A 16,470-nucleotide genomic window follows, 5' to 3' on the forward strand; every position below is an offset into this window, starting at 1 on the left:
GGCAATTCTCCTGCCTCAACCTCCTGAGTAGCTGGAATTACAGGCACGCGCCACCATGCCCAGCTAATTTTTTGTATTTTTAGTAGAGACGGGGTTTCACCATGTTGACCAGGATGGTCTCGATCTTTTGACCTCGTGATCCACCCACCTCGGCCTCCCAAAGTGCTGGGATTACAGGCTTGAGCCACCGCGCCCGGCCTAATTACTTTTAAATTATACAACATGTCATGGATAAATTCTCTTGGATAACATTTTTCACAACTTTCAATCTTTGACATGCCTTAACTTTCTGACTTGTTGTAAACATCGCTTTAAACAACCAGCTAATTTACCTTAGGTCAAGAATTTACCATATAAAATTCTTATTTATGTAAGTTCTCACCTTTCTTTTTTTTTCTTATTGTCAAAGATGAGAACTATTTTTTTTTCCCAAAGCAAACTTTATGTCTGTGGATTAGACTGCCTAAGGCCACAAGATTGGAACTTAGGATAATACATGTTACACTGTTAACTTTCAGCAAACTTTACTTTTGTGGAAAACCTTTTAAGTTTGGGATTTTAATTATGTGCTAGGTGTAGGGCCTAGGGCCAAGACAGAAGTGCAGATAAGGTCTGGCTTATTCTAGCATTTAACTCCATGTGTCCTAGGTTTTACTTAGCTGTAAAGCAGGCCAGTTGCACAGCTAAGAAACGGTAGCCTGTTTGGCTATCTGATCAATAGTTCTAAGGTCTTGCACTAACTGGTATGACCTGTCTGGCTTCTTTACAGACAGTATTGGAGTGTTATAGGGAGACAGACATACAGGGTTCAAGAAGCCCATCGCGGAGAAGACCTTTAATTATTAATTCTAGGTTTTAAATTTATCTTGGCTTTTAAAGGAATAGGGTATTGTTTTCTTTTTATTATTTTCCTAGGGACTTTAAATTTAGCATGAATTGAAGGAATCTGTCATTTCCTCAGTTCTCATTTCTTTCTGTTGTTGTTTCTTTGTTTACCATATCTTGGGATGGATGTGTTCCTTGTCTGCAGTGGTGAGCAAGTTTAGGGAGGGGAGGAATTTTCCCTGATTAATACAGAGGCCTAAGCCAAAATTTAGCATTAAATGTCTCTAATAGGTTTATTCCTGCCTCTGGAATTAACGGAAATTTAGTATTAGTTGATTTGCTTTTTTTTTTTTTTTTTTTTAAAGGAAGAGGGGGGATTGTTGCTTTGAGGGAAGTTACGCTTATTTTTCTTTGTCTTTTTGTTTTTTTCCTTTTTGTGGAGAACGGGGGTCTCACTATATTGCCCAGGCAGGTCTCGAACTCCTGGGCTCAAGCTATCCTCCCGCCTCTGCCTCCCTATGATTTGCTTTTACATACGACATTTATTCTTTTTCCCATTTGGGACATTCTCTTTTGAAGTGACCTACTTTTAATTTGAAACATTTGTTTTGTCCTCCTTCTCTCCCTTTGCCTCTGTCTTTCTCTCCCTCTTTCCCCTCTCTTTACCTCTCCCTCTCTCTGCCTCCCTGTCTCTTTCTCCCTCTCTCTCTCTCTGCCTCTCTGCGTTACTCTTTTGTACCCTTTATATTGCCTGGAGAGTGCGGGTCTAGGTTCTTCACAGGTTCTTGCCCGCTGGGTACTTTGCTGCATGGTGGACAGCAGAATTTTTGCCTTCTGCTTGTTTTTCTTCATCTCTTTTTACATATACGTGTATCTTTTCAGTTCTCTATCCTTTGTAACTTCCTGATAGAATCTGGCCAATTATTAGTTATAAAATGACGCTTTAACATCCTGCATATATTCCCATTTGCTCTTTGAGACTTTCTATGAATTTTATAGGTCCTTTTGTTATTATTATTATTTTAATATTTTAACATTAGGCCTAGGGTACTATTAGGGGAAAATTGTTGTTAGCTTTATTCTTTTATCTCTTACCTTACTTGGGGTATTTCCCATCTTGATGGTTTTGGGGTGAGGTTCAATTTCCCTTACCAAAAATTTCTCGCCTTTTGGGATGAGACCCAATTTCCCCTACTGGAAATTTCTCAAGTCCTCTACTACGGGAGGTTTGTGTGAAGATCAGTCCCTCCTAATGGAGATGTCTCGCCTCTTTCTAACACTCCAAGCCACACCAAGGAATAGTTCATTGACCCCCGTAGCTTTTCTTGCCTTGGTATGTTCCAACCAAGGAATACTTACCCCTCCCCTTCCCCCCACATCCCCTTGGTCCCCACCAAGGAAAAACCAGCTCCCGGCATCTTTCCTTGGTCTGTGCAGAGTTGCCTGGTCACCATGGTATTTGTAGGCATTTTTCTCCCACGTTGTTGAGAGTCTGGATTTGTGGGTCTTGATTCCTTACCCATGAGGCTGCCACAATGAGGCAGCGGGACACATCTGCTCACAAGAGAAGACCCAAGACTACCCAGAGGAGAAGGGCTCCCTGTACAGGCCACCAATTAGTTGTTGGATACAATGAGTTCTAAATTTCTCCTCAATGAATCCATATGTCAAGGTCAGGTGCAGTGGCTTACACCTGTAATCCCAGCACTTTGGGAGGCTGATGCAGGTGTGTCATGAGGTCAGGAGTTCACAGCCAGCCTGGCCAAGATAGTGAAACTCGATCTCTACTAAAAGTACAAAAATTAACCAGGCATGGTGGTAGGCGCCTATAATCCTAGCTCCTCCGGAGGCTGAGACAGAGAATTGCTTGAACCCAGGAGGAGGAGGTTGCAGTGAGCTGAGATCACATCACTGCACTCCAGCCTGGTGACAGAGTGAGACTCTGTCTCAAAAACAACAACAACAACAACAAACAAAAACAAAAAAAACAAAAACAAAAAAAAACAAGAATCAGCATGTCAGTATGTTCAGTTCTTTGTCCTCCATTTTAAAGTTTCACTTTCTTGTAGTTTCAGCAAACAACCTTTTCCACCAGTTCTAACCAGTTCACATCTGTTCCCCTGGTCATCTGCTCCATCCTGACTCATCCCAGTCACCTACTCTGACCTGAGTCACCTTTAGTTACCTGTTCTGTAACTGTCCTTTCTGCCTAACTGCTCACTCCACCACTCTGGCCCATACTCCTGCTCCCTTTAAAATAGCCAATCGGAATTAGCTTAGACTGTGCGGTCCAACCCTAGCCAATAGGGGAATGACACAGCAGCAGGGGCTACCTGTGTCAGGGATAAGAACCCCTTCCCCTCTCTTATTCAGGTGTGTGCTCGCCATTGCTCCATCTGTGAGATGCACCCTTCTATAGAAGTAAATTGCCTTGCTGAGAAAATTTATATTTGAGTGCTACTTCTTTTGTGGCACCAAAAATTTACATATAACAAGGGTTCAAAGCCAAACATTGACTTATCTTTCTAGCTATGAAAGTCCTATTAATAGATAGCCTATTCTTGCAGAATAAGGTTGTTTCATATACATTGAAAATCTATTGGGCTGGGTTCAATGGCTCATACTGTTCCCCTGGTCATCTGCTCCGTCCTGTTCCACCAGTTCTAATCAGTAGCTCACATCTGTTCCCCTGGTCATCTGCTCTGCCCTGATCACCTGCTTTGACGTGAGTCACCTTTAGTTCCCTGTTCTGTAACTGTCCTTTCTGCCAAACTGCTCACTCCACCACTCTGGCTCATACTCCTGTTCCCTTTAAAATGGCCAATTGGAATTAGCTTAGACTGTGAGGTCCAACCCTAGCCAATAGGGGAATGACACAGCAGTAGGGTCTACCTGCTCAAGAGGATCACTTGAGTCTAGGAGTTTGAGACCACCACCCTGGGTAACACAGTGAGAACTTTTTCCTACAAAAAATAAAAATAAAAATTAGCTGGGTATGGTGGTGCATATCTTTTGTCCCAGCTACTTGGGAGGCTGAAGTGGGAGGCTCACTTGAGCCCACGAGGTCAAGGCTGCAGTGAAATGTGATCATGCCACTGCACTTCAGCCTGGGCAACAGAGTGAGACCCTGTCTCAAAACAAAACAAAACAAAACAAAACAAAAAACAAAGAAAAAGAAAGAAAACCTGTTGTTTAGTGTAGCCACTGCATCAGAGATTTCAGCCAGGTTTTCTGGATAACTTGCTGCAGCTTCTGCATCAGAACTTGCTGCTTCATCTTGCACTTTTGTTATAGAGATGGCCTCTTTCCTTAAACCCCATGAACCAACCTCTGCTGGCTTCCAACTTTTCTTCTGTAGCTTCCTCATCTCTCTCAGCCTTCACAGAATTGACAAGTTAGGTCCTACCTCCGGATTAGGCTTTGGCTTGGGAATGTTATAGCTGGACTGATCGATTTTCTATCCAAACCACTCGAACTTTCTCCATATCAGCAGTAAGGCTGTTTTACTTTCTTATTCCTGTGTTCAAAAGAGTGGCACTTTTAATTTCCTTCAAGAACTTTTCCTTTGTATTCACAGCTTGTCTGTTTGCCACAAGAGGTGGAGCTTTTGTCCTATCTCAGCTTTTAACATGCCTTCCTCACCAAGCACAATCATTTCTAGCTTTTGATTTAAAGTCACAGATGTGCAACTCTTCCTTTCATTTAAACATTTAGAGGCCATTGTAAAGTTATTAATGGGCCTAATTTCAATATTGTTATGTCTCAGGGAAGAGGGAGGTCCAAGGAGATGGAGAGAGACAGAGGAACAGGGTTTGGAGAAGCACTCACAACACAACATTTATTGATTAAGTTCACCGTCTTCTATGGGCGTGGTTCATGGCAGCCCAAAGCAATTATAAAACAAAGGTCAAAGATCACTGATCATAGGCCAAGCGTGGTGGCTTATGCCTGTAATCTCAGCACTTTGGGAGGCTGAGGCGGGTGGATCACTTGACATCAGGAGTTCCGAGACCAGACTGGCCAAAATGGTGAAACCCCTCTCTACTAAAAATACAAAATTAGTCGGGTGTAGTGGCACACGCCTGTTGTCCCAGATCCTTGGAAGGCTGAGGCAGGAGAATCACTTGAACCTAGGAGGCAAAGGTGGCAGTGAGCCAAGATCGCACCATTGCACTCCAGTCTGGGTGAGAAGAGCGAAACTCTCTTTCAAAAAGAGAAAAAAAAAAAATCAGTGATCACAGATCACCATAATGGATAAAATCATAATGAAAAAGTTTGAAATATCATGAGAATTAGCAAATGTGACACAAACACCAAGTGAGCACATGCTGTTGGAAAAAAGGCATTGATAGACTTGCTTGACACACGGTTGCCAGAAACCTTCCATTTGGGGGAAAAAATGCAGTATCTGTGAAGCGCAATAAAGCAAAGCACAATAAAATGAGGTGTGCCTGTACCGTGAGGAACAGGGCTGCAGGACAGAGAGATGGACACAGAGAAGGGAACGGACAGATAGGGGTCATTCAAGCTAAGAGACATTGAGAAGATACTGATGATGTCTGCTGTGCAAATAACAGAAAAGTAAATAAGCTTTCCCCCCAAAAGGGAAAAAAAAAAAAAACAGCAACTCTAAAATTCTCTGGTAGAAAAATAGAGAAGTAGATTTTTTTTGGCTTTCTTTTGTTTTGAGACGGAGTTTTGCTCTTGTTGCCCAGGCTGGAGTGCAATGGCACGATCTTGGCTCACTACAACCTCTGCCTCCCGGGTTCAAGTGATTCTCCTGCCCTAGCCTCCTGAGTAGCTGGGATTACAGGCATGTGCCACCACACCCAGCTAATTTTTGTATTTTTTGTAGAGGTCTGTGTTGCCTAAGTTGGTCTCGAACCCCAGGGCTCAAAAGATCTGCCTGCCTCCACCTCCCAAAATGCTGGGACTACAGGTGTAAGCCACCATGCTCAGCCCTCCATATGTCTTTATGTGCTGAATATTTCAAAAGAAGTTTGGTAATGTCATATGCCAGTGAGGATTTTCAGAAAATGAAACTCATATTGCTGCTGGGAATATAAATTGGAACAGCCATTAAGGGGAGTAATTTGGCAATACCTTGCGGAGTTTGGATATCTGCCCTGGGACCCAGCAATCCCACACCGAGGAGCCTATGCTAGAAAACCTCTCCTGTATGTGGGCGCAAAGACATGGATAAGGATAGTTCAGGAACCACTGTTTATAAAAACAAATAGAAACAATTGTTTCTAAATGTCCATCAATAACAGCTGACATTTACTAAGTGCTTGCCACACATCAGTGGTGTAGGGGAATGAACACCTAAATAGAAATAAAATGAATAAATAGAATAGCCTACTACTACTATTAAAATGATAAAGAGAACCTAAATATATCAACTATGATAAACCTCAAAAAATATGTAAAAATGGTGAATAACAGGTATGCACAGTATAAATTTTAAAATCATAAAATGATATCAAATAATGCAACTCATAAAAACATAAAGGGGGCCAGGCATGGTGGCTCAGGCCTGTAATCCCAGCACTTTGGGAGGCCCAGGCGGGCAGACCACCTGAGGTCAGGAGTTCAAGACCAGCCTGGCCAACACGACAGAAATCCTCCACTAAAAATACAAAAATTAGCCAGGTGTGGTGGTGGGCACCTGTAATCCCAGCTACTCGGGAAGCTGAGGCAGGATAATTGCTTAAAATCAGAAGGAGGCAGTGAGCTGAGTTCATGCCACTACACACCAACCTGGGTGACAGAGCGAGACTCTGCCTCAAAAAAGAAAAAGAAAAAAATTTTGAAGCGGATATGGTAAAATGTTAACATTTGTTCAATCTGAATGGTGAATACACCCGTGTATTAAATTCTTTTGTATTTTTCTACATGCCTTAGATATTTTGTGTCTGATTTAAAAAAAAAGAAATGTGACCTGCTTTGAGAATGTAAAAAAAAAAAAAAAAAAAAGAAAAAAGAAATGAAAAACTCCCAACTGTAAATGGTTCTTTGATTACAAAGGGAATCAAGGTGTTCATTTCCAGTAATGACAGGCAAGGTAGGACTGACCCAACCACTGAAAACATCTAAACATCTGGATTAAACAAACATCCCATCAGTATTCTGTGTTAGAAGCAAGGGGACAGGGATCAGAGCAGCCATTGGAGCTGGCTGTCCCCACACAACTGCCAAGAACATTGAGACCAGAAACAAGCTGAACCCAGAGAGGTAGGGAGACTGCATGAGAGCACATGCCATTTGTGCACTGAGGATGTTTTCTATTACACTGGACCATGGTCCTGTTCCACGGCCCTCAGGCCAGAATGACAGAGATCAGAACCCAGGACCCACCTATCTTGATGGAAGACACTGCCCATATTGGATCTGGGGCAGCAGGATAAATACAAAAATACAAATCAGATTTTATCATGCATACCGCGCGCACACACACACATACACACACACACACTACTGGGAATGCAGAGGGGGCAGTCTTGAGACTAAGGAATGAAACTGAAGCTCAAAAAGAAAGTAAGCTGCCTTTGGGAGAATGTGGCCATGGGCCAGCCCTCAGGTGGACTGGCATCCAGGGCACTTATAGCATCGTTGGGCCAAGGACTCCTGAAACTCTAACTTGGCTAGAGTCATGACCTGGTGGTGCCCCTAAGAGTCTAGCGGCAGAAGAGGAGGGAAGCTCCTTCCCAGGACTCGGGGAACCCACACAAATAATTCCTCCAGGATAACAGCAAAACATCAAAGATTATTAGACACGTAAAAGAATATGACATGTAAAAAAGCCAAGAAAAAACACAAACGAGAAATAGAGCTGCACAGGCTTCACAAACTGGAATTATCAAGCCTACTTTTAAAAACAATTATGGACTGGGCATGGTAGCTCATGCCTGTAAACCTGACACTTTGGGAGGCCAAGGCTGGTGGGTTGTTTGAGCTTGGGAGTTTGAGAACAGCCTGAGCAACATGGCAAGACCCCGTCTCTACAAAACAAATTTTTAAATTAGCTGGGCGTGGTATAGTCCCAGCAACTTGGGAGGCTAAGGTGGAAAGACTATGAGCCCAGGAGGTTGAGGCTGCAGTGAGCCATGTTCATGCCACCACACTCCAGCCTGGGCAACAGAGCAAGACCCTATCTCAAATAAATAAATAAATAAAACTATGCTTATCATGTTAAATGAAACAAATGACAAAAGTATTTTCAGGGAGCATGAAAGTAAAATGTGAAAAAAATAGATTTGAAAAAGAGCCAAACAGGATTCCTAGAAATGAAAACAGGATATGTAATAACCTACCCTGGGCTAGCATCACTGACTCCACCTTGGCTGTAAACTCCAACACAGCTTCCCCCTCCCTACCATGGCCCCTTTGGGTGCATAACTGGGCCACACTGCCGCTGTGCTTATGTCATGCTGACTCTGTGCTTACCCTACCATATAACCAATGTAACTGCAACCTGCTTGGCAGGCACACCTGCTATTGTGTATAACTCTCTTTGAACCCCCCTTGGTGACTGTATGGAAATACCCTTAGTAGCCAACAATCCCGGGAACCTCCTCCCCGCTGGTTACTAGCTAACTTGCTTATTCTGCTTCTGTAAAATTCCACTTCAGCAAGGCTCCCCCTCCCCTACCTAAATCAAGGTATAAAGGGAAATCAAGCCCCTTCCTTGGGGCCGAGAGAACTTTAAGCCTTAGCCGTTTCTCGGTCGCCAGCTAATTAAAAGGACTCTTAATTTGAAACTCATTATGTGGCACATTCCTCCTAACTTGCTCGGATATTACAGATACCCCAAACTTCAAATTCAATGGACTATTAGTGGCAGACTGGACACAGCCAAGGAGAGAATTAATGAAATGAAAGTCAATGCAGAAGAAATTATCCAGAATGCAGCTTGGGGAAAACAGAAAATACCGAAGAAAGGGTAAGAGATACGTGGGATACAGTAAGGAGGTCTAATATATTTGCTTAAAGTCCCAGAAAGAGAGAAGTGGGAAAACTAGGCAGAGGAAACAACAGAAAAGGTAATGCTGTGAGTTTCACCAACCTGACCGCTTATCCACAGATTTGAGAGCCCAGTAAATCCCAAACAAGGTAAATAAAAAGAAACTGTCATCTAATATATCATAGTGAAGTTACAAAATAAAATAAAAATATTGTCCAAGTGTGTATGGAGAGGATGCCCTTCAAAGCAGCGACGATTAGATTGATTTTCCACAGCAGTGAGAGAAAGAAGACAACAGTGCAAGGAATCATCTTTTTTTTTTTTTTTTTTTTTTTTTAAAGATGAGGTTTCACCATGATGGCCAGGCTGGTCTTGAACTCCTGACCTCAGGTGATCCACCCACCTCGGCCTCCCAAAGTGCTAGGATTACAGGCATGGGCCACCACCACGCCCAGCAAGGAATCACCTTGAAGAAAACAATTGCCAAGAAAATTTTCAAGAATTAAAATGAAATAAGAATAGTTTTAACAAACAAAATTGAGAGTCTGTATCAGGTCTCTAAATTCTTTGTAGAAATGGTCCCCGACTTACAATGAATTGACTTAAGATTTTTCAGCTTCACAATGATGCAAGAGCGGTACCAATTCAGTGGAAACCATACTTTGAGTAATTATACAGCAATTCTGTTTCCCTTTCAGTATTCAATAAATTGCATGAGATATTCAACATTTTAAATAACCTGTGTGTTAGATGATTTTGCCCAACTGTATGCTAATGTAAATGTTCTGAGCAAGTTTTGAGCCTCTGTTGCCCAGACTGGAGTGCAATGGTGTGATCACAGCTCACTGCAGCTTCCAACTCCTGGGGTCAAGTGATCCTCCTGCTTGCAAGTCCCTGGGATTACAGGCATGAGCCACTATGACTGAGATCTCTTATTAACATAAATTTCCTTCTAAGTAGTGCATTTATTGATTCCCATAAGTTCTGCTGTTATGTCTTCATTTTAATTCATTCCAAAGTATATTCTAATTTCCCTTGTGATTTTCTTTAACCATTCATTATTTATGAGTATGTTGTTTAATTTCCATATCTGTGGATTTCCCAATTTTCCTTCTGTTAATAATTTCTCATTTCATTCCCTTGTGAGTGGAGAGCATACTTTGTATGATTTCAATCCTTTTAACTTTATAAGGTTTGTTTTATGGCCTGATACATGGCCTATCCTTCAGAATGTTTTATGTACACTTATGAAGAATATGTATTCCGATGTTCTTGAGCAGAATGTTCTCTAGGTATCTATTAGGCCTAGTTGCTTTAAAGCATTAAGTCTTCTATTTCCTTGTTGATCGTATGCCCGGTAGTTTTATCCATTACTGAAAGAGGGATATTGCATTTCTCCTTTTAATTGTCACTTTTTATTTCATGTATCTGGGTCTTGTTGCTTTTATGGAAGAACTGATTTTCTAAGGTCTTTATTCCACCATTCCAGAAGTGCTTCCAGCATTGATATCTTATTTCAAGCTAAGAGAATGTATAAGCATTTCAGTTAGAATCAACCTTGTTTTATAATATCTTTTAGGCCACAATATCGAGGTTCATACACTGTGCAATGATCATATTCATTTTCTATAGAATTAACAGTTAACAGATCTTAGCATCAGTGACATATATGAAGATTAAGGTAAATTTGAAGATAAAAACTAATATACCAATCCTAATGCCCTCTTCAGTTTTTCTGTGTAGTAATCATAGGCACCATATCTCTGATATCCTGAAACATTACATTTCTCTTAGGCTGCATATTTCACCTGAAAATCATAATCATGAAACTATACAGCCGTCAGGATTTTATCTCCATCTAGAATCTATATAGGCTCCAACCTAGTTTACCTTAATATACTCAAGGTCTCTAAATTCTTGGTAGAAATGGTCCCTGACTTATAATGAATTGACTTAAGATTTTTGAGCTTTACAATGAAAAGTTTTGTGTAGGCTAGGCTAAGCTATGACGTTCAGTAGGTTAGGTGTGGTAAACGCATTTTGGGCTTATAATATTTTCAACTTATGATGAAGGACATAACCTCATCGTAAGCTGAGGAGCATCTGTATATGACCTTATATAATAAATATTTTACTTAGATTATTTTGGTTTCTTAACTGCACACCTGAACATTACTTCTTTCTTACAAGGTTTGTTTTGTTGTTGTTGTTGTTTTTCTTTTTTTTTGAGAGGGAGTTTCCCTCGTTGCTCAGGCTGGAGTCCAATGGTGTGATATTGGCTTACCGCAACCTCCACCTCCTGGGTTTAAGTGATTCTCCTGCCTCGGCCTCCTGAATAGCTGGGATCACAGATGTGTTCACCACACCCAGCTAATTTTGTATTTTTAATAGAGACGGCGTTTCTCCATGTTGGTCAGGCTGGTCTCAAACTCCTGACCTCAGGTGATCTGCCTGCCTCGGCCTCCCACAGTGCTTGGACTTGGAGTCACAGGCGTGACTCACTGCACCCGGCCCAAGGTTGGTTTTTTACTACAAAGCAAACCTATAATAAAATACTAAATTGGAATTTCATTAGTCTCTATAATACAGAACTTCACCCGGTAGATTATCCTCTAGTCTATATTCATAAAAAGCTCTAAGTTGTTCTTTTCATATCAAGTTCATCCAATTGCAAATACTAAAAACTTATTTTGTATTCAGCAGTCTATTCAAAAACTTATTTTGTATTCAGTTTTGCTGGCAAAAAATTGTGAGCCTAAAGCTCAAAACAATTATGAAAATAGTTAAGCTCAGTCAGAGACTGAGTGGCTTACTGCTATTATAGACATCTGCAATGTAACATGTTCTTCTGGAAGATTCCAATGAGAGTGATTATAGTATCTTTGCCTAATATAGCTTGGTGCAAGTATTCTGCATATATAATTATGTAGATATCTAGTCCTAGATTATCTTATTGCACTTGTGTTCATGGTTGTCAGTATTTGATTCTTCTATTTATTCAAAATATTCTTTATATTCAGATAGAATTATTTGCCAATTGCTCATATCAAGATAGAGACTGGTGTTGACTAACAACTGAGACTTAATTTTTTCCAAATCAGCTTAAATCCTGATTGCCCATGTGTTATGGGCTGAACAGTGTCCCCTGAAAATTGATATATTGAAGCCCTAATCCCCAGTGTGACTTTATTTGGAGATAGGACCAATAAGGAAGTAATTAAGATTAAATTAGGTCATAAGGGAAGGGCCTTGACCACATGCAGGACTACTGTCCTTATGGGAAGAGGCACTAGAGAGCCCTCTCCCTCCCCCCAACCTCTGTCTTCATATGTGCATTGAGAAAAGATCATGTGAGAATGTAGCTTGAAGGCAGCTCTCTACAAGCCAGGAAGAGAGTCCTCACTAGAAACCAACCCTGCTGGACTTTAACCTGGAAATTCCAGCATCCAGAACTGTAAGAAAATAAATGTCTGTGGTTTAAACAACTTATCCTGTGATATTGTGTTAATGGTAGTCTGAGCAAACTAACATACCATGTTTGGCTCTAGAGGTACAAAAAAGAATCAGGCCTAAGTCCTATACTTTAGTAGTACATTGTCTAATGAGAGACCTTTGTGAAAATACAACGTCATAAAAACTTCAAACTCAGCCTGGGAACCCTGAAAGGCTCTACAGAGCACACATTTGAGTAAGGTTTTCAAAGTCCAACTAGGAGAAGAAACAGCAATCCAGGTAGAGGGAATCCCTAGGAAGGACTCAGAGGCATTCAAAGGCAGGATGTATTTGGTGAACACTGAGAGACCAGAGGGCATAGAGGACATGAGGGAGTGCCAGGAGAGGAGACTGAGTAAATAGACCAGGGCAAGATGTCTATGAAAGGCTCTGAGTGTCAATATATAAGAAAATGTTTATTAAACAACGTGTTAGTTTACTAGGGCTGTCACAGCAAACTACCATTGGCTGAGTGGCTAAATAATAGAAACTTATTTTCTCACAGTTCTGGTGGCCAGAAGTCCAAGATCAAAGTGTCAGCAGGGTGGTTCCTTCTAAGGACTCTCTCCCTGGCTGGCAGATGCCTCTTCATATGGTCTTCTCTCTGTCTATGCATCTACTTCCAAATTTGCTTTTTTTTTTTGAGACAAATTTCGCTCTTTTTGCTCAGGCTAGAGCACAATGGTGTGATATCGGTTTACTGCAATCTTCTGCCTCCTGGGTTTAAGTGATTCTCCAGCCTCAGCCGCCTGAGACTACAGGCACCTGCCACCATGCCCAGCTAATTTTTGTATACCTAGTAGAGATGGGGTTTCACCACGTTGACCAGTCTAGTCTAAACTCCTAACCTCAAGTGATCCACTCGCCTTGGCCTCCCAAAGTGCTGGGATTGCAGACATGAGCCACTGTGCCCAGCCCCCCAAATTTGCTCTTCTTAAGAAGACAGCACTCACATCCAGGCTGGCACAGCCCAGGGAAAGGCCCATTGTAGTAGGTTAAATCATGACCACCCAAAGATATCAAGTCCTAATCCCAGGAATTTGGAAATGTTACCTTATTTGAAAAAGAGGTCTTCACAAATGTGACTTAAGGATCTGGAGATGAGGGGAACACACTGAATTATCTGGGTGGGTCCTAAATGCCATCACAGTGTCTTTTCAGGACAGAGGCAAAGGAAGGTAAGGAGACCCGGAGAAGGTGAGGTCAAGGTTGGGGCGGAGATTGGAGTTTCATAGCCACACACTCAGGAATGCTGGGGTAGCCACCTGAAGCTGGAAGAGGCAAGGAATCTACTATAGGGCAAAGTATAAAAAGAATGCCAATTTATTATTTCATCACTTTGAATCTTATTAATTTGGCTTGGTTTTTATTTTGAGATGGTCTCACTCTGTTGCCCAGGCTGGAGTGCACTGGTGCAATCTCAGCTTACTGCAACCTCTGCCTCCTGGGTTCAAGTGATTCTCCTGCCTCAGCCTCCAGAGTAGCTGGGATTACAGGCACCCGCCAACTCGTCCAGCTAATTTTGTATTTTTAGTAGAGACAGGTTTTTGCCACGTTGGCCAGGCTGGTCACAAACTCCTTACCTCAGGTGATCCACCCACCTCGGCCTCCCAAACTGCTGGGATTACAGGTGTGATCCACCGTACCTGGCCTTTATTGTCTTGAATTTCCTCACCAGAGCATTCTCTTTCCCTGTATCAGTATACTTGAGAAATGCAATTATTAATGTTTCTAATGTGGTATTATTTTGTCATATAAAGGTCCTAGGTTCAAATAAATTTGTGAAAATCTTAAATAGTTTAAAGAGCTTTATGTCATAACTTCTTGGTTCCTATGATCACGTGCTTGTGAGGCTCCAAGACTGGGGAGATATGACATCCCAAGCCTATTTAACCATGGAATACTTTTACTTCAGAGCATTTCTCGGCACTGGCATTCCAATGGCTATTTTTTGATAAATGCTCAACTGCAGCAAAGAAAGGAATAGTCTCGGAGATTTTACTCAGACCAGGAAGCAGCTTAGTGATGAAACGTCCATGACCCACTGAACAGAACACTTCAGTAGTAACCAAAACATTTTGTCTCTAGGTTCCTCATCCCTTTCACCTGGACAGGTATGGATTCATACGGCAAAATAATCTTCTCCAAGCCCAGCTTACTTGGCTTTTATTAACAACACCTTCTTCTGAAGACTATTTTTTTTTTTTTTTGAGAGAGACAATCTTGCTCTATTGCCCAAGCTGGAGTCAATAGTGCAATCATAGCAGCCTCCAACTTCTGGGCGCAATCAATCTTCCCACCTTAGCCTCCCTAGTAGCTAGGACTACAGGCTCATGCTAATTTTTTAAAATTTTTGTAGAGATGGGGTTTTGTTTAGTTGCCTAAGCTGGTCTCAAACTCCTGGCCTCAAGCAATCCTCCTGTCCTGGCCTCCCAAAGGAATTATTTTCTTAAATTTGTTTTGATTATTAATTTAGCCAGATAGATTTTCCCTAATCAACTAGACTTTATCTATTGACTACTGAGGCAGCTCTAACAAATTACCACAAACTTGGTAGCTTAAAACATGAGAAATGTATTCTCTCCCAGCTCTGAAGGCTAAAAGTTGAAAATCCAGCAGGGCCACACTCTCTCCAAAGGCTCTAGGGGAGAATCTTTCCTTGCTTCTTCCAGTGTCTGCTGGCTCCAACCCTTCATTCTCTTGCTGTCTTCACATGAATGCCAGCTCCTCCTCCCTTAAGAACACCTGCCACTGCATTTAGTGTCCACCTGGAAAATCCAGGGTCATCTCATCTCAAGGTCCTTAATCACATCTATAAAGACCCTTTTTCCAAATAAGGTCACATTTACTGGTGTAGTGGATTAGGATGCTGGCATGTCTTTTGGGGGCCACTAACTATCCAACCCACTACATCCCTCAAAGAAGTATTAGTACCGGCCTGCCACCAAGCTCGTCTCTGCGTACTTACAAAGGGTCAGACCTGCAAAGGTGAGGGCCGCATCGCGGACAGTAAACCCATCTGGTAGTACCTTTCTGCTTCACCATGTACCATCCCCATCACCTCCTTCAACCAAACAGCAGTAGAAGTCATGATTTCCATTTTACAGACAGACAAATAAACTGAGGTTCCATGAATGTGAGTAAAACCTCCAAGGGCACAAAGCTAGTCAGTGACAGAACTGGAATTCAGACTTGGGGCTTTATGACTATGAAACCACACTCTCAACTCCATCTCACTATCTTCTGCAGTCCTTCTACGACTATTAGTCTTATCTACTTCTGAGCCATACAAAACACATAGAGCAGACAACAAACAACGAGACTTTTCCAGATGTGTGGAGCGTTTTGTATCCTGTTTTCCCATTTCTGGTCTTAACATCCCTGGCTCCTTCAGCCTTCACTTAGATGACATGGCTTGTCCCCTACCCTTTACAGTCACATTCTCCAAATCCGTGGGACTTAAGTCTACATGCTTTAAAGAATGTTTCCCAGAGCACACTAATTATAAACACCAACTTTTATTTAGTACTTATGTGCCAGGTTCTGTTTAAAGCACTTGAATTGTATTACTTAAATCTTCAGTAATCTTGTTAGCTAGGTCACTGTTATTCTCCATTTTGGAGATGAGGAGACACAGAAGTATCCTGCTCTAAGTCACAATGCTAGGAAGTGAAAGACAGTATTAAAATGCAAGCAGCCAATCTCCAGGGCCCTGCATGGTTAGCCTCTACCCTCTATGCTGCCTCCTGTTGTGCCTACAAGTTTGGTCTCAACTGCTGTGAGTAGGAAGAGACCCTTTCCCTCCTTCCAAATATTAAACAATGCCACCTAAGATCATATAACGGTCATATCACATATGGGCATTTGGACATTGCTAAATGTATGCCCAGCACTGATTCCTTTCCTCTTTCTTCTCAAAAGGATCCCAATTTTGTTCATGTATCTATCCTTCCTCCTCCTGAATTAGGGGACGGCAAATTACTAGTTTCCTCCTCAGTGTCAGGGGTACAGATTGACTGGCCTGAAACCAAAGACATCCATTTGATAACTATTCTTAGTCCAGGGATGAACTCGTGCTGAGGTTGACCCAAAGAGAACCAAAGGAACACTGACAATTTTCAGAGGGATTCATACCCATGTATTAGTCAGCTTGGACTGCTTTAACAAAATACCATAGACTGATGGCTTAA

At 41.8% G+C, this 16,470-nt stretch overlaps 1 protein-coding gene and 1 long non-coding RNA gene across 2 annotated transcripts in view; both read right to left on the reverse strand.

Moving 5' to 3' along the window:
- The window catches only part of LOC116538877, a 30,461-nt gene that overhangs the window by 6,786 nt on the left and 7,205 nt on the right, over positions 1 to 16,470 (reverse strand). The window lies entirely within an intron of this gene.
- LOC116538883 lies at positions 12,913 to 13,781 on the reverse strand. Its single transcript, XR_004263823.1, has 2 exons — positions 13,716 to 13,781; positions 12,913 to 12,987 (listed from the first exon to the last, which is right to left on the reverse strand). It is a non-coding gene; the product is annotated as an uncharacterized LOC116538883 (long non-coding RNA).

The sequence above is a fragment of the Sapajus apella genome, unplaced genomic scaffold, assembly GCF_009761245.1.
Source record: "Sapajus apella isolate SASKATOON/1434 unplaced genomic scaffold, GSC_monkey_1.0 scaffold123, whole genome shotgun sequence".
Classification (NCBI taxonomy): domain Eukaryota; kingdom Metazoa; phylum Chordata; class Mammalia; order Primates; family Cebidae; genus Sapajus; species Sapajus apella.